Consider the following 19,964-nt stretch of genomic DNA (forward strand, 5'->3'; position numbering starts at 1 on the left):
CTCCAACACACCTCTCCCAGGTTCTTCACCTCTCACAGTCCGTCCCTCCAATCAAAACTCCCAAGAACCCTCCAACACAGCCCTCCACCACAAACTCTTCAGTTCCTGCACCCGTCCCACCAGTCTGTAATCAGCTGTGCTAATAACTACTCAACCTCCAGCCACCTGAACACGTCCCTGCTGCTTCCACGGTTCCGCTGTGTTTGGCGGGGCTTGATCAAGGCTTCCTTGCCAGATCTGAGCAGGAAGACTTAACACTCCGAAGATGAGCCAGAACAGAGGCGTAGAAATAATCACACAGACTTTCAGATGTTAACACTTAAAGCCCAGCAGAGCAAGATCATGCCATGTAATGCACAGACCAACAGTAATGCAGGAACAGACTCACAGACGAGTACAAAACTCTCTCCCCGTAATACACAAATGATTCTCGCAAATAGTAGTGTGATATTCATCCGCCCCTGTGGCCCAATGGATAAGGCATTGGCCTCCTAAGCCAAGGATTGTGGGTTCGAGTCCCACCAGGGGTTACGTTCGTTTTCAAAAGATGGAACCCCACGAGTGTAGAACATCCTCCTCTTGCTGCACGAGTATGTGGTTAACACACACACATGTACAATACTCCTCTATTGAAGAGAAAAGAGTAACCGGTCATCAGAAAGTCAGGATAACAACCATTACATTTATGTCGTGGTTGTCTGATGAGGTGATTAGTTACTTCGAAGGATACAGGGAAGCAGCAGACAGAAGCCACAACGTAAAAGTAAACACGAAACGTGTGAGAGAAGATGTACAGAAGAACGTTTACAGTGTGAGAGTAATGGAGGAACGGACTCACTGAGTGAGGAAATTGAGAATGTGGACAACATACTGTAGTATGAAAATATGATATAGGGGAAAGTTCAAGTGATGGGATCACACGAATGTAGAACTCCCTCCTCGTGCAGTAATTACACACACACACACACACACACACACGGTATCAGCTGATACAGTAACGCTAAACCATTAACCTCCACACACCAGCTCACAATGTCTTCACTCGACCTTTCATGAAAAGATTTCCGTGGCAGACATGTGACCACCCGCATGGCTTCCTCCCTGTCCCCTCCCCTCCCCCCACCTACGAGGCCCTGCAGCACAATGCGTGACCTCCACCACGTGTGGGGTCACCGAGGGGGAGGGAGAAGTTGGAGGAGGGATGTGTGACCTCTCGGCTTCACTTTCTGACCAATCATACTGAGGGGAAAAATTCTTTGCCAACACTCGATGATGAGATACCATGTGTAAACGAACGTTTTTCTTTAATCAAAAACTTGGCAACATTGACTATCTCATTCCATTGTTTACACTCTCTCTCTCTCTCTCTCTCTCTCTCTCTCTCTCTCTCTCTCTCTCTCTCTCTCTCTCTCTCTCTCTCTCTCTCTCTCTCTCCAAAAACACACATCAAACTTCACTTATAGCTAATGTCAGCCTTAGACGAACCTGGGATCGATAGTTATGTAATGGCGTAGCTGAGCTGCAGAGGAGAACAGTGTTCTTCATCAAGCAAGACATGCGGTGAGCGCTACGGGCTAGCCCTATCTGCTGGCCTAATCTCGTCGTAGCTAGTAAGTAGATGGTTAGGTAGATAGGTAGGTAGGTAGGCACTGGCTCTCTCTCCTCCTCCTCCTCCTCCTCACCCGCCTCTCCCTCCGTCAGCCATGATCGCCCGTGGTGAATTCAACCTTAGCTCTGAGTACCCTATAATGCCAGTGATCCGAGGCTTATAATAACCCTCCTTCTGAGCCAGGCACCTAGTAATCCCCTCCGTGCTAGTACTGTTGTTATCATGGAGTCATCAGGGTAAAGTTTGTCATCATGATCACTTCAGAATCTCGGGTGTGTGTGTTTGGGGAGAGGTCGTCCCTCCCTGACAGTGTCTTCATGGTACGTAAATGACTCTCGAGTGTACGAAGCCTCAGGCAGGCAGGGCGCTAGTAATGTTTACATACCATATGAGTACGATGTTCACATGGCTCGTGCCAACCGGTTGCAACTGGATTAACAATATGGTCTTACTGACCATACCACAAACGTTACCGAACATTATATTTGCAGAGACAATTCATCCGTAATTAAAATCATTAGGATGAAAATCTTCTGTAATTTTGTTCTCACTAAACTTGGTTATGAAAACTCGATTCCTGTGTGTGTTGTGAACCACAAATCAGATTCTGTTGTTAGTTTTCAGGAAGTGCCAGCATTTCATCATCCCATTCTCATTACCTTGCATTCAGTGAGGCTGATCCAGCAGTTGGGTGGAGAACAAACAAAGCAGGGTCAAGTGTCCCACCTTGTATACTGCTGTTTTCCTCTGGTGATCACTTGCACTACATCATTCTTCAGTTTTAAGCAACTTTACTAAGCTCATACGATACACAGAGTTGTCTGTATATCGCGCAATACACCATGCTTAGATAGCCATTCATTATATCCTTAATTTAGATTTCAAATACATTAAAATGTCTTTACAATTCTAGTGAGACAACACGTTTTATTTACGATAGTATTCCATAATTCTTTGGCACAATTCTGTCATAATTATGAGTTTGTTGATATTTTTTTTACATGTTCTGTCTATGTGCTATTTTTGTTTCCATTGTGTAAATTTCCAGTTGATGTATGTATGTACTTCTAACAAAGGTTTAGTGTTTATTATCATTTCTTTCTTTTGTATAATTTGTGATTGAAAATCCAGTGGTTATGTAGAACAGTAACATTCCTCACATTTTCATCTTGTGTCATTAGTGAATTGCAAGTCTTCAGTCTTCCCAGTTTGTGACTGGGACACGGGTTGTGCCCTACAATCTTTTCGCCCTTCTTTCGTAACTTTCCCTCCCTCCTCCCCCTACCAGCACTCCCCACACAAGGCCCCCCTCTCAACTCCGTCACCCCCCCCCCCCCCAATTCCCTTCCCTCTAATTAGCAATCGAGATATTTTTGTTACTTTATCTTCAGCCACCGTACAGACCGCCCCCACGTCTTACCCTTGGACCTTAACCCAGCCAGCCGGTACTGACCCCGGCTGACCCCCCCAAGTGACTCACGTGACCTGTTACGAGCCGGCCTGCCGCGGTACACGATTTATGCGAACTGGGGCAAGGCGGTCTCTTGTTTGATGTACCGACAGGGGTGGGTGGTCACACTTAACCTGAAGGGAGGTATCATATTATAGGATAGTATAGTATAGTATATTATATCATATTATAGTATAGTATATTATATCATATTATAGTATAGTATATTATATCATATTATAGTATTATATTGAACTATATTATTTTATATTATATCATATATTACATTATCATACTGTATTATATTGTCATGCTATATTATATTATATTGTATTATACTATTATTACTTGAAATTATTGAAATCATGCTTAGGAGAGTTTTACACTCGTGTTGCTACGTTTCGTAAACTTGTATATAGTACCACACACACACACACACACACACACACACACACACACACACCACACACACACACACACACCAACCTAAGCCAGACTGTCTGCATGTTCATCTGGCTATAACCACATAATTTGTCTGTTATCGTTACTTTCATTCTCATTCTCATGAAATTCATTTGTGTACACGTGTGGAATTATGAGACACACCCTCACGAGAGGTGAGGTAGCTGAAATATATCTTCCCGAGACAGATACGTTGACAAACATATCTTGGACGTCGATGAAGTTACTGATATATATATATATATATATATATATATATATATATATATATATATATATATATATATATATATATATATATATATATATATACACACACACACCCACCCCGGTCTTATCCTCCCCACCCATCTAATCCTCCCCAACCACTCTCCTTTTCCCCGCCACCTTCCCTTTGACAAATTACCACCGGATGAACCGTGCTCGTTACGGTCATAAGTGGTCGTTCGACCATTAAACGAGTGACATGACCTGCGTTTGACCTGGCCAGCCAACCCCGCCACCCGCACGTGACTTGGCATCGAATGCCTCCTTCTCCTCTTCTCCCCTCCCTCCTCCACCCACCCTCTCACCCCCTTAAGGGGTACGCTGGCCCAGGGGTCTGCAGTTCATGGCAATTATAATGTTTGTGTTCGCGTAGGTGTGATTGGATGGCGTATCATACGAGTTCACCAGTTTACCCAATGTATAGGTCGCCTCGGGTCAAAAAGGGTCATATGACCTCACACGCCTATTTGCTGGGTAGGGTAAAACAGATGGAGATTTGTTTTGGGAGTTATTAATAAGCCAGTAGAGAGATAAACATAGTCAGGGAGAGAGATATGCATATGACCGAGAAACGTAATGGAGGTTGTGTAAATAAGATGGAGATAAAAGTATTATGTAGGCGAGAAGATGTATACTTCATGATTCTGATTATGTAGACGTGAAGATGTATACTTCATGATGCTAATTGAGTATGTTCTTAGGTGATATATATATATATATATATATATATATATATATATATATATATATATATATATATATATATATATATATATATATATATATATCCATTTTATTCTCATGAGACTCCTGCAGCACTCAGGAAGCTGGCCACGTCCATCATAAGGTGTTGTGATATTGTGTTATTTGTCTCAAGGTATAATAGCTTGGAAGGGAAGGAACTGGAATGAAAAGAAGAATTTAAGATTAGGAAAGATAAATACAGGAAGATTGGTGAGTGGGTGAGGAGCACACTCAGGGGAGGTGATGTTGCTGACAATGTTGTTTTGATAGATCAAGAAGAGGAACGAGGTCAGGTCAGATGTTTCCTGATATTGGTAGACTCGTTTGCAATCAGTAAATAACTCATTACAATTGGATAGATTATTTTGTCAATACATTTTTTGTTTCCCAAATTATTTCATTTCTTTTCTCATTCAATTAAGTCATACATCTATCTGTTTCTGATTCATTTTCAGTTTCCAACGATAATTTCTTCTATGCATAATTCAACCTTGACAAACATACCTGTATTAATCATATTTCTTTATTCTGAGAGAATAACTTAAATTTTTCAATCAAGTTGAGTGAAAAAAGAAAATTCAGATGATGTGGTTCCCTACTGCCTTCATATCGGTTCCTCGATAATTCTGAATTTGATAAATTATTTCAGCATCAAAAGGATTGATCGCATCATATTACGAAAAAAAAGGAAAAATATCCTTTGCAAAACCTTGAAAACTCTCTCTCACTACCACCCTCCAATGATGAGGACAATAAACTATTCTGATCTCAACAATAAAATTTAAACTTAAAAATGGGTAAATTATCCCAGGGCTTTTCATCATGTGACAATCGATCTCTCGCTTCATTGGTTTAGAAGCCGTTGCGAGGCGTCCTGTGATTGGTTGAATGATCGTGTCGATATTTTGATGTCAGTTCACCAGGGAAGGTGGTCTCAAGGTGAGAATATATATATATATATATATATATATATATATATATATATATATATATATATATATAAATGAATAATTGCGCTACCTCGCAAACGCGGGAGACAGCGACAAAGCAAAATAGATAAAATTTTATATATATATATATATATATATATATATATATATATATATATATATATATATATATATATATATATATATATGAATAATGTCGAACAAACATCATCTCAATGTTCACTAATTTCTCTGTGTGTCAGCCACATTTGGGCGGTCGATCAGTGTGGGAAGTTATACACGTCGAATCCCCCTCCTGACCTTGTAATAACATCTGCTTTTATCAAACTTTATTGCAAGAGAAAGAAAATTAAATCGCCGAATGAAGATTCACATTACATTCATCTGGGCTTATTTTTTTTATGATGATATGCTATTTATTCGCATATGAAAGTGACTAAAATTCATGAAAAAAAAAATATGTTTTTCTATAGTAAGTGTGAGTTAACTTGGTTATAGTTCGACGGAAAAAAGAAATAGCTTGTCAGAAGAAATACATGAGATAATTGGATGAGGCAATTTTTAAAAAAAATCATAATCAATTTCCATACAGTCTCTGTGATTTATCTAAGTATTCTTTGTCATACAGGACAATGAAAATCATCAATTTTTTCTCGTAAGCAGAATGGTTTAATGATTTAGTGTAATAGGGAACATTTTGTTTACATTCAGATCAAGGGTCAGGTAGAGGAAGACGTGGACTCAAGACCTCCTGAGGGAAAATGGCTCAGCAGTTAGGAAAAAAAACACAAAGGAAAATGCAAAGTAGTTAGTGTCAAAGGACATTTATATTACAACAAACACTAAAAATCTTTCATTGATTTTTTTTTTTTTTGTCATAATGACCCTTCTCCTCTTGTCTTACTCCTGCACCACAACTTGGGTTATGGTTAGGTTAGGTTAGTTTTGGTTACGTCACCGTTAGTTATGGTTACGTCACCGTTAGTTATGGTTACGTCACCGTTAGTTATAGTTACGTCACCGAGCTTAGACTAGACCTAAGGGTGTCATTCTGATGCTGATGAAGTCTTGTTATCTATAATCTTCCTCTGTTACTAATTCAGTTTCAGCACTAGGTGTGTTTTCTATGTTAATGTGGTACAACATTTTGAGTCTCATAGTTAACGATGAAAATTTTCTTTCATATCTTTTTTTTTATATTTTTTCCAAAATTATACAAGAAATATTAGACATCGTGAATTATATACCATACATCTAAACATTTGCGCAAATAGAAAACGTGATGTTTTTGAGTTCGACATGGAAGTACTGGGTTATTGATTTATAAGATTTTATTGTATTATTGATTTTCAGTCTAGTTTCAGTTGTACATATATTTGATCAATCTAACAATTGGTTCTTTCTTGTGTAGTGGATTGTGAAAACGATATGGTCTATTAGGTGACGTGATGGTATGAACAGTCTATTGTGTATATGCTCGAACTGGAGTAACATATAGCCAGTTCACATGAAGACAGCAGTACTGCTCCATTTAGTAGTTCACTGTAATGTTAATGTTGCATGTGTCATAGGTATAATGAGGGTGTTTATCACTACATTGACCCTTAACTTTTCGTGGTTTTAAAAGACTTTTCTAATGGTGGCTCTTACCTGACGTTGACTGCATTAATGAATGTGGCAGTTGATAATTGTGAAGCCCACATAATTAGGCAGTCCTTTACTTTACATATTCTTACCAGTAACGTACAGTTGGGTATTAGAACAGGACCCATCTTACAGTAAGGTGCTTTGAATTACAATACGAAATCATCCCAGCGTTGATGACTTAAATGGTTATCGACGAATAGATTGTTAGTATGCCAGTACCAATCAACGAAAATCGTGTCAGGTACTAAAAATAATTGCTATTGAATAATTGTTCATTTAGTTGGAACTTGATGACACGGTCATTTGACTCCGGTCTTAACATGGTACTTGAAGGTACTGAAGAACATAAATCATTGAGTCAATATGTATTACTAGACGTAACAGCTAACAAATGCTTTATTGTAAGTAAAGTCGATCACATTAGTGCTAAACCCTACGTATCTGTAATGTGTATTCGAAGTTCAGTATTACCTGTATCAATGCAATTAACGTGTAACGTTCGCGTACAATCGCGTACAATCAATTTTTGTCGCCCATGGGTGTTTAACGTTATAGCATTTAATACTAAGCCTACTGAGCACTTCATTTATTTTGGCATAATTTGCATAATAAAAATGAATAGCATGGAAATAGCCCAGCTCCATATGTAAGTAAATTATCGTTATAATAAACAGAGTGAATCTTAAAGATGATAGCCATGGCATCAGAGTACAGAAATATTACTGAACTAAAATTAACACTTGTCTATATATCGTATGATAGAATTCTCTGTTCTTCATAGAGCAGATGCTCAAGTCCTCAACCTAACCAATGTTTTGCTCCACTATGTAGTGAATACTGAAGCTTCATTTTTGTATTATAACCAACACAACCCATGTATAATGTAATGTCTACATTTCATTATTCATTTCTTGATGATCTGTGTGGAAAATACACATATTGATTTCATATTTTCTCGTAAAAGGATGTAGCTTCTACCAACAGCTAAATAATTGAAGAATTTATGCATTTCTTTTCCTGTGGGAGAGATTTTCGTCACAGTATTTCACTAGAATTAAGTCTCAGTTACCAGAGATACTTATAAATAGTTAGTTTATTAATCAATGATGGAGAACATATTCAAATGATGAAAAAACGTTAGAAGCGAACAGCCCTCTCCATCAGCCCGCCCCTGTGGCCCAATGGATAAGGCATTGGCCTCCTAAGCCAAGGATTGTGGGTTCGAGTCCCACCAGGGGTTGCGTTCGTTTTGGAAGATATTCGATGTTCGTTTTTGAGAAATCGATTCAGAATTGAACATCAAATACAGCAAAAGAGTCTAGTATTTTTTGCTATTCAATCAATTGGTGATAGACGTCTGTAAACAGCCGAGTGTCGTATTGATTTTTCGCGGGGCTCAGCGGACCCAGGCTGGCGTCAGAGTGGTAGCTGTTGGTGCGTATGGCAGACAGTGTACACATAAGAACTGTGATAACGGCACTGATGTAGTGGTATAACAAGGTAACGGCTGCATGAGTACGTCAAGAAGCAATCGCAATATCGTGCAGGATAATGGAGAAAGACCAGTTTGTTTCAGCTCCCTGGCTCTCGTGTGGAACACATTCCACTCCGCCTCCCATATGTCGACCCATCTAATCTAATGTGGAAGTGGATAGTGATAAAGCAATGCAATAAAAGAACATGTTCGCAAAAATTTTTATCGTTAATCCATTGACGAAAAACTGCTTCAAAAGAAAAGAATAGGATTATCCAATTCTCTGGCTTCATGAATGAAATGCGGTTAGCCCCTGTGGCCTAATGGATAAGGCATTGGCCTCCTAAGCCAGGGATTGGGGGTTCGAGTCCCCCCAGGGGTTCAGGTCTTTTTTATAAGTGTTTACCATTTTCTGTGGTTTGGTAATTGCATAAGTGTCAGAAAACCAGATTGTCTATGTAATTTCTCAGTAAACTTTGTAACTTTTTAATGGATTTGTCCATATTTGCAAAAGTATTTGTGCCATGATTAACGAACAACCACTCATGTACACCTAGGCTAGAACACTCTCCCTCTCTCTCTCTCCCTCTCTCTCGCGCGCGCGTCTTACATAATATACCGGTGAACTGCTGACATACCGTCCGAAAACACACTTCATACTTCACACAACATTCAAAGACAAATAATTCTTTTTACCTAAATTGTAACAACTTTCCACACATATATATTTATTTATGTATTACCTGTTTGATTATTTAAGTATTCAATTATCAGTTCATTAAACGAGAGCGAAACACGTACGATAAGAATGATACATCATGATAGCATAGTTTGCAAATGGAATTGTTTTCATTATTAATTACACCGCAACATTATTATCAAAAGTTGTGAAACTGTATTGTTTCACCTTTATTTCTCTGATTAGTTTTGCTTTTCACAATGAATCATGAACGTTTTTACTTTGAACATTACTGATATCGCAACTATTTGTAATCAATTTTTTTTCTATTTTGTTTAACAAACTCATAAGTCGAGCAAAGAGATCCCATGATCACTTTGTTTTTTACGGTATATTGTAACACAGCAGGGAAGTTCTCCATACTGAATTTCATGGTTGTAAGTCTCGCCACGTCACATTTAGACCATAAGAAATCAAATAAATTGTTCTGTTTCCTCTCACACCATTAAATAGAAAAATAGCCCTCTCGCGTTTCACTTGAGCCCGATTATCCAGGTAACTTAAACCCTGTCCTTATCCTCGGCCGCTCTGGTACCGAAAATTGTTTAAGATATAAACACTTGGAAGAGAATCATCCAGCTAAATGCTCTCGAATGAGAAACACATTACATCATTGATGCTTCGTAAATGGCATGTAAATACTGTATAAGAACTATATTATTGAATGGTGTGTTTATTGAATAGGCATACATTATTTTGTCCAAAGTAAATGAAAAATATGTAAGAAAAAGCTTATGACGAAGTTGGAGCAAATTACTAATTTTATAAACTTTTCATCATTTAATTATAATTTTTCCTATTTGTTGAATGAAACAGATTCTAGCATAAATTGTTGTTGCTAATCATTAAACGTATTTACGTTTATCTAAGTGTAGAATTTAGCATAGATAATGGCTGTTAATTCTCTGAACGTATAACTAAGTCGTATTTCTCGCTATTTGATGCACGAAGAACAATAGTTTTGAAACAGAAAAGAATAAAGATAACATTGTTTGCGCTGGATGAACAGTCCACCTGCTTTCCACTGTCAGTGTATTCTTTCTTAATCTTTGAAATTCTTCTGTTCATTCCTTTACGTTTCCTTCCAAAATTTCCTTTTGGACAAATATTTGTACATTATAACAACAGTACTAGCTTAACGACCAGTTGTCAGTTGTCAGCAACCAAATTATGAAGTACTTGGAGATATATATACGTATATATGATGTACAGCGTATGAAACTGTGGCTTGCTATCCTACCAACTGTCATTAATAACGCATTAAACGAGTGACAACAGTCGTGGCAACTTTTAAAACTTGTATTGATGGTGATATCGAAGATTAGACAACTGATTAATCTGTTTACAAACCAAAATCATTAAAAACATGTAGAGATTATCACTTTCAATAATACAAAGATTCACAGTGAAAATTTGTATCCCTTTTTTTCAATATACAAAAATCTATGTCCTTAATTCCACCAGAAACATAATTCCTCGCCTATTTATACGTGTTATACTTCAAGGGAAACTAAATTATTACCCTTTCTTAGCCACGTGCCATATGACAGTCTCGGGCACCTATTATCACCCATGTACCTTGCACAATAAGGGCTAAAACTGAATACTCAGCGACAGTCGGTCATTAAACTCCCTGACAACAGAGCAGCTGACCAGATGTTTCCCGCAAAATGTACGAAAGGGAAAGAAAATGTCAGAAAATTGAATTAACGTTTCCTTCGCTATGGTTACCAGGTGGCCATCAGCAAAACAAATTGCTTCTACTTGTTTTACAATATCATTCTTCTCAGATAACGTATCATCGAAAGTTCTTTCTCTTGTTATTTCAAGATATTTGTGGAGGAACATCATCTTCAAATGCAAATGATCTATTTGTAGATAACGTCAAATGTTGATAGTATATATTGTTCAAAAGCCCGGAAACCATTTTAAGAAGCATAGATAGATGTGAAGATAGATGAATGTAAGCATAATAGATGATTTATGAAATATCTTTTTTCTTCTGCTACGAAAAAGTATCGAAAATAAAAGTAAAATATTGTATTGTAAAGGTAAATCGCTTGTCTGCTAAAAAAAAAAAAAATAAATCGTTTTTTCTGTCATTTCAGAAATGTTTCAACATTGACAATATTTTATCATAGTCTCTGTACCACTTCATCTTCTGTGAGGCTTCACCACCACCAACTCAGCAGCCGTGTCACAAACGTGCTGCTGGACCGGTCGACCGGTACAAGAAGTGTCGCAATTAGTTCAGATATAACAGAGAACATTGTGTAAGCCACCCAAATTTCTAAAGTTGTTTTGTAATGAGCTGGCAGAACAATTTTTGATGTGGAAGGACATGATTCCTGTCCAATCATTTCATTAGAAGCAAATAAATAGTAGCATACAGTTAGTATATATATGTATATATTACGTTGGCGATCGATCTGGTGAGAGCAGTAAAGAAAAATATTTTTTTGTCTCCTATTCCATTTCTTTTCTATCAAACATTGGTCTACCAGCTCATTTGAACATACGTTAGGCCATGAGGATGAAACGTATACGCCATATCATTCGGGTGTATTTCGGCTGATTTCTGTATATTTTGATATATGTTATTTCGGGGTTTTGTCACACACCACTGGACGAGCGCTGCGGTCTATCCTGACTACTCTCCAATAGAGTCACATAAACTAATGGCCAACTAGAAGCTCGAAGATATCCTTCATCTCTCACAAAACAACGTTCGAAATCTCATCATTTGCATTTGACCCGTTATTCTATCACTACATTATGCTTATTACAAACAGGATTCCATTACTCTTTTCTCTTAAGCTGAAAACAAGACATTCGCGTTAGCTAATCTGTTGTTATAACATCCCTACCTCCAGTGTCCTGTACTGCCTTGCCAGAGAACGATAATTTCATTCATTTTCACGGTCGTCTACAACCCTTTTCATGAAGCCGTAAGGAAAAACCATGATTTGTAAATGGTTACCATTTTCGTCTATAAGGTCAATCAAACTATAGCAGTTCACCCGACTCTTTTTTCATTGTGCTTGCTATCTAGCAGCTACTACGAGTCAGTCTACTCTGCTCCACCGATGATGATGACCTGGCTTATCACCCACTGGATACATAGCCGATTTATTATCGTCGTTTCAATACAAACCAATCTAAACATACTCTACGTTATCTAAACAACATTCACACATCACCTTTGTGTCCAGCATCAAAATAATTGTTTCCATGTCACGTGAAACGAATCTTCTCTCCACTATATTCAAAATCCTGCTCTGTCTGTGTGGGCCATTTCCAACCATGATAACCAACCACATCCAGCGGCTGCAGGCAGGCTACGGGAGCGCACACACTACACTCCCCGAGTGGACCATCTTGCCTACAGAAAGAATAGCGTCTCATAAGTAAGACGATTAAACTTACTACCTGAAGATGGAGTCCCTCATACTTCGACGGAGTTACTTCACTCAAATTGGAAGTGACTCCAGTACACACCATGAAATTTCCCTATCTCCAGTAGCATTCTTTACCTGTTATGGGAAGGATTACACAGCTTGATGATGTATAGTGTTCGATTAAAGCATTTCCAGTCACTTAGATCTGACCATATGACGTCAACTCGTGCTTATCTATAATGTGGACTCACATTTCGCCACAGGGTAGGAGACTAACTGCTACATAAACAACATTCAGAAGGTTGTTTGGCACTATATGGCTCCTGATACACAAGTTGCAGAGATGTCAAGTTAGATCGGACGGTCTACGAATAAGAAAACGTGTGAATATAATTTCCTGTTGGAATGATTGTTTTCGAATGCTTAAGAAACCATTAACGTATAAGGAGACAGAAATATCCTAAATACTTGGCTAAATACTACATGATAATGGCTGCTTTCTGTGTGTGTGTGTGTGTGTGTGTGTGTGTGTAAGATTAATTAGAAGGAAGCTTGGCACGAGTTCTTGTTGATGACAGTCCGTTTTCTAGGGCCGTTACTGGCACAGGACAGGCGAATGTGAGTGTTGAGTAAGATGTCGACAGCTGCTCTGCTGGAAGTCATATTGTACCATTTGAATCTTAGTTGAAATGAGTTTTTGGAACACTTCTATAGTTGCACACAGACCGCCAGATATAATATAAGAAAGACTATAAATCGTAGTATTCAACGAATACTATTTGACCAAAATATTTGACAAAAACTAAAATGGCTAAATATTTTATTTGTAATTAGACAATTTAGTGAAGCATTTGGTTTAGGCTGTTGAACTTTGCCTTGAAGTTAACAAGTGGTTGTCCTAGGAAGGCCATACATCATCATGGATATAGACGTACAAGTTGATTGGTTGGTTATATAGGCTTCCGTCTTAGCTTCCGGGGTCATTCAAGTCTTCAAAGTCAATTTATCACAGATACTCAAAAATTATTGAACACCTTCATATGTTCTTCCTCCATATATGACTTTTGTTTACCAAACGTAAACGTAAAGATTCCTGGAACGGAGGAAGCAACATAGTTGTCTGCAGTAGTTGTCTGTGTAAACTAAGTCATTACTTGAAATAAAGAACATATGCAGTTGATAGGAAATAAATTGGCAATACACAAAAAAAAGAAAGTATGATTATGTTATGTTTTGAATTTGAACTAGAACTCTTATTTTCATACATATGATAATTAACATTAAACCTACAGTATTGTGAAGGGTTGCTTTCGCAACGTTTAATCTAGTTCCCCCTGTTGGATTGGAAATAGAAAACGGAGATGTTTGTGTATGGGTACGAGACCTCGAGAAAGTGGAGAAGTTTTTCTTACAAGTCAAGAGCAGTACATAATGTGTGGGTGACTTGATGATCTATACCGTCCAGCGTTGGTGGGTGTAAGTCATATCAGTTTGTTGTACTGTTATTATCATCGTTAGAAAAGTTAGTATCGTTTGAACATAGTTCTCACCTCCAGTAAATAGGTGGCTATTGTAAATGCGCAATTCTCTCTCTCAGGTACTTTTTTTAGCATATATATATTGGAAAGGATCACAATTTTGCGCGTGGTCAAGATATTCCTATGAGTCCACGGATATATATATATATATATATATATATATATATATATATATATATATATATATATATATATTTCTTTTTTCTTTCAAACTATTTGCCATCTCCCGCATCAGCGAGGTAGCGTTAAGAACAGAGGACTGGGCCTTTGAGGGAATACCCTCACCTGGCCCAATTCTCTGCTCCTTCTTTTGGAAAAAAAAAAAATATATATATATATATATATATATATATATATATATATATATATATATATATATATATATATATATATATATTCTTCCGTTGTTGTTGTTGCTATTGTTATTATTATCATTATTATTATTATTATTATTATCATTATTAGTATTATTATTATCCCAAGACCCATTCTTCTGGGGCTCCTGCTGCTTCAAGGCTGAACTAAAATCAGTTGAAGGGAAAGGATGGACTTTATTTAGATTCACACAGTGGAAGAAATTGCACTCCAGTGATACATGTGTGTGTGTGTGTGTGTGTGTGTGTGTGTGTGTGTGTGTGTTACCAGGAACTGCAGTTACATTCTTAGGAATGAAAATCAGACACAGTATTTTTCTTAATCATTTGAACAAAATAACAAGGGAAGGCGGGTATAATCTCCACGAAATTATAGGTCAAGAACTGAAATGTTACAATAACGACAAAATATATGATTTTCAACCGTGATTGTCAATGTACAAGCTACGTGGAACATCAAGAAGACTTCAGGTGTGTGCATGAATATGAAATGGCTAGCATGAATAACGCCAGCCATGTTACATTATTCATAAAAACTTTTGATTGTCTGTAATACGCGTTTATACTTATGACTGTGTTTACCCTGTTGATGTATACAGACAGTTTAACTCCGTGTGTGTGTGTGTGTGTGTGTGTGTGTGTGTGTGTGTGTGTGTGTGTGTATGTGTGTGTGTGTGTATGTGTGTATGTGTGTGTGTGTGTGTGTGTGTGTGTGTGTGTGTGATTCGCCAGGACTCAGCTTGGCGCGCGTTCTTGTCAGTAAGAGCCGTTCTCCAGTGCGCCATTACTAGCACAGCTCGTGTGTTTTCTCGGGGCTCCATTATTGGCACAAGGCGGCCCATGTGTAACTACTGTATAGTGGTCTCATGAGTGGAGATGTGTGTTGTGAAAGATGATAAATTGATTCATCCTAAATGAATTCAATCCATAAGTTTAGCCTTTTGGATTTATTTTTTCATAACATTTATTTAGTAACCTTCGACGAAACAGACATATGTATTTATTTCTTCATTTACATAAATATCTATATATATTTTATTCATTTATTTTGCTTTGTCGCTGTCTCCCGCGTTTGCGAGGTAGCGCAAGGAAACAGACGAAAGAAATGGCCCAACCCACCTCCATACACATGTATATACATACACGTCCACACACGCAAATATACATACCCATACATCTCAATGTACACATATATATACACACACAGACACATACATATATACACATGCACACAATTCACATTTGTTCACATTTGTTCATGAATTCATTTATTCTTTCTCTGTTTCCTAATATTCAAGAGAACGTCTGTAAAGATGACCAGACTGATTAAGATTGGTAGGCCATATCGGAGGGAGAGGGTGGTAGGCTCTGCCAGCATACCATGCTCCCTCGCCACGTTCGCCTCCCCTGCTTCTGTAGTGGGTCATCGAACAGGTGCAACCGTTCTGGAATGTGTGTAGGTTGTTAGATGTCAATGGCTGTTAGTATAAAAGTCAATATGAGAGGACCCATGTATGCCCTGCGCCATGTTATACAACATTGAATAAATGAATGGTCCAAGTGACTGGACATTAAGGGATGAAATTCTTCTTGATTATTCACTAGTTCCCAAACTCTTTAAAGTTTTATTCTTTGTATCCGTTTACGGAACTAAAAAGTACTACAAATTCCTCGGGTAAATGAATCAGGAAAAAGATCATATTAGGGATATTTCACACAAGTAGTCAATATTTTCTTTCTTTTTTTTTTTTTTTGTCTCCCTGTTGCAGTGTGTTGTGTGATGCTGCGTATCATCAACCAGCTTCTGAGTCTTGATTTTCTCAATCTCACAGACCATCGCTCTGTCTGAGCGGCCGCATTATCATCAGACATGATGTCACTGGCCTCCTTCAAATGGCAGAACCCACCATCCCCATGTGGGAATGTGTGGGTATGACCTCTAGTTTGGGAATCGCTGGGTCGGTCATCCGCGCGAGAGAGGGACAGATGTTGAGTTGAGGACTTTGGGAGGTAGTTTGTTGGAGGGTTGACAAGAGGGTGGCGAGGAAAAAAAAAGATAAGGAAAGGAACACGTTGATAGGTGCTGAGGCTCAGCCTAGTTGCTCCATTTTCGGTTCAACAAGGTACACAAGATGGGTTGTTAGTTCGTTTGTTGTTTGGTCTTTCGGGCAGTGTCACCGAGGCCGTCAACCCCAGGTTGCAAACAACAATCGAAAATCTGTGAATTTCGTTTTCTCAGGTTTTCAAGATACTTGTAAGACTACACCCGCTCTCGCTGCATAGAATTACCTCAGTTTAACTACAGTTATCCTAAAATAAATCTATCGCATTCTAGAGGTAAATTTCGTTTCAAAAAAAAAAAGAAACATCTATTTCCTTCATGCTTCTGTGTCAGGCTGAGGAACGGCGAATCTTAAACAACAACGACTGCTACAACAGAAACCAGTTCTGCGTGCGTTTGTGGTTTTGTTTGTTTAACTCAGCTGTTACGTTATCTGGTTTGATTATTGTTGTTGAACAGACGATAGAGAGTGATTCTAACAGTACTTCGTGCAGTAAACCCGAGGCAGGGGTCATCATGCACTGGCGACCTACCTGACCATCATTAGGGCAGGTCATGTTTACCTGTTCCTCGTGTTGACCGTAAGGGGACAGGATCTCATTTCTATATGATTATCTTCCTTCCTCTGCTAGCACTTCAAGGTCGTTGAGAGTGATCAAGGATTTAAGCAATATTGAAGCTGCTGGCATTTTCTGTGTGACGTAAGGACTCAGGCTGGAACCTCTCGAAATCCTATTGATTTCCCAGCAGTCGTTACGTAACGCCCTCTCCCACCAGCCAGTCACTCCAGCCATGACTTACAGACACGAAAACAATGATGAAGTGTGACATGGTAGATGGAGAAGGTGGGGGCGTCAGTAGATAGCTGGCAGCTCAGTGCCAGGCTGAGGTACTAGTACTGCTCTCTCTCTCTCTCTCTCTCTCTCTCTCTCTCTCTCTCTCTCTCTCTCTCTCTCTCTCTCTCTCTCTCTTGGTACTTCTCGCTCTGACTAGATCCGCATCATCATGCTCCCTCCCCCACTCCCTGGCTCTCTCTCTCTCTCTCTCTCTCTCTCTCTCTCTACCAGGGAGAGAGATGTTTCTGCAGTATCATGGTACTCTATTGTCCGGCCGCCTCTCAAGTACTGTAGAGTATATACCTGCCCCCCTCTCCCCCCCCTCCAATAACCTCGATATCAGCATTGATCTAGTTGGGTATGGAAAGTAGCAGAGAGAAACGAGGTCAAGGCGGATCGACCCCAGCAACCATAGAGAGAGTACATGTACTTTCCATCCCCTCCGCGACAGAACTTCATAAGGCCGTAGTGTACCGACACAGTACTTTGCATCAAATTCACTACATAGTACATATTACTACAGCAGCGCTACGCCACCACGTGGAGCGCTCACAAACGGCACCAAGCACCAGTACCGCAGGTCGGGCCGTGAGGAACATCCAGCGATGCTGAAGAAGACACGTTGTCTCACCTCGTGTTCTATATAAGGAGTCCTCAGGGTCGGCCGGTTTACTGTGGGAATATAGATGGTGGGGAGAGTAGCAGGAGATGGGGGGTGAGGGATAGGCTATGGGGAGAAGGGGAGCAATATGGGCATGACGAGGGTGGATGATGCGTTATTTTAGGAGCAGCGGCAGCAGCAGCTGGCTCCCGAGGCTGGAGCCGACTCCCCACCAAGTCAACAGCGTGACATAAAACTGGGAGACCTACGTCGCCAGACACCCACACCGCCACCTATGGTGTCCCTTAACAGTAAACTTGTTTATCACCGTAAGATCAACGATTTGTCTAATTTGAAAACGTTTTCTGAGAACTGTGAATGTTTAACAGCAATGGATGTACAACATCGTGCAATGAATGATCGTTTTCTTTTCTCCTTTCAGTTTTCAAATATTTATTGTCCAAACATAGATAGATTAAGCATTTTCAGTGAGAGTATGGGTAATGGGCATATATCTAGGCGTAGGTGGAGGCCAGTATAGGGTGTACAGTGGGTGCGATATATTGACACAGGAGGGGCGACAAGTGGATCTGAGTGGGACCCATGATATAAGCTGCCTCTTACATGTTATACAGTATATACACAAATTATATATATACTTGAGGTGTCGCTAGAATTGATAGCAATACGAAATTTTAAAGATACATTACTCGTTTGGTATACAGCTACAGAATATATTGGTACTGTACAATATTGTTAACATTGGCAATATTACAAAGATGGTCAATGTACATAGCACACTGGGTCTTGCATTTACAAAACGTACTAGAACAGGTACGATCACGCCCTGGGCATGGGGAATTGTGGATCACAGAGACTTTGATTTCATAAGAAGAACCATACAACTGTAGTGATCAGACTCTTCAGTAACAACACAACATAAAGAAGATAACAAGTGCACTTAGTACCGCGTCACAATGTTATACTCCCTGAAAGCCAGACACAGTTGTGGTAATGAAATCCTTAGTTAGGGCGGCCGAGAGACTTTAATTTTCCTTCTTTTATTTCTCAAACCTGCTCATGATCCCTACAGCTATAATGAACATCAGACTGTAAAAATATGATAGGTTGTAACGATATGGTCGGTTGTAACGATATGGTCGGTTGTAACGATATGGTCGGTTGTAACGATATGGTCGGTTGTAATGATATGGCCGGTTGTAACGATATGGTCGGTTGTAATGATATGGTCGGTTGTAACGATATGGTCGGTTGTAATGATATGGTCGGTTGTAACGATATGGTCGGTTGTAATGATATGGCCGGTTGTAACGATATGGTCGGTTGTAATGATATGGTCGGTTGTAACGATATGGTCGGTTGTAATGATATGGTCGGTTGTAACGATATGGTCGGTTGTAATCATATAGTCGGTTGTAATCATATAGTCGGTTGTAATGATATGGTCGGTTATAATGATATGGTCGGTTATAATGATATGGCCGGTTGTAATGATATGGCCGGTTGTAATGATATGGCCGGTTGTAACGATATGGCCGGTTGTAATGATATGGTCGGTTGTAATGATATGGCCGGTTGTAATGATATAGTCGGTTGTAATGATATAGTCGGTTGTAATGACATGTTAGGAATCACAGAAGCACCCACGTTTAGACCCAGGTAGTGGAACATTATGGCTATGAATATCTTCCTTCATGACTGACTTGAGGAACGAGTTTGGTAGGTTTATGTAGTGTGGAGAAGAAGAGAAGGAGTAGAGATGATCATTAAGTTCCAGGGTCAGCGTTTGTGC

General features: G+C 39.1%; 3 non-coding genes across 3 annotated transcripts; all 3 read left to right on the forward strand.

Moving 5' to 3' along the window:
- Positions 1 to 457: 457 nt before the first annotated feature.
- On the forward strand, positions 458 to 530 carry TRNAR-CCU (transfer RNA arginine (anticodon CCU)). Its single transcript has one exon. It is a non-coding gene; the product is annotated as a tRNA-Arg (tRNA).
- Positions 531 to 8,296: 7,766 nt separating this feature from the next.
- Positions 8,297 to 8,369, forward strand: TRNAR-CCU (transfer RNA arginine (anticodon CCU)). The gene has a single exon. It is a non-coding gene; the product is annotated as a tRNA-Arg (tRNA).
- Positions 8,370 to 8,912: 543 nt separating this feature from the next.
- TRNAR-CCU (transfer RNA arginine (anticodon CCU)) lies at positions 8,913 to 8,985 on the forward strand. The gene has a single exon. It is a non-coding gene; the product is annotated as a tRNA-Arg (tRNA).
- The last annotated feature ends 10,979 nt before the right edge of the window (positions 8,986 to 19,964 follow it).

The sequence above is a fragment of the Panulirus ornatus genome, chromosome 63, assembly GCF_036320965.1.
Source record: "Panulirus ornatus isolate Po-2019 chromosome 63, ASM3632096v1, whole genome shotgun sequence".
Taxonomy (NCBI): Eukaryota; Metazoa; Arthropoda; class Malacostraca; order Decapoda; family Palinuridae; genus Panulirus; species Panulirus ornatus.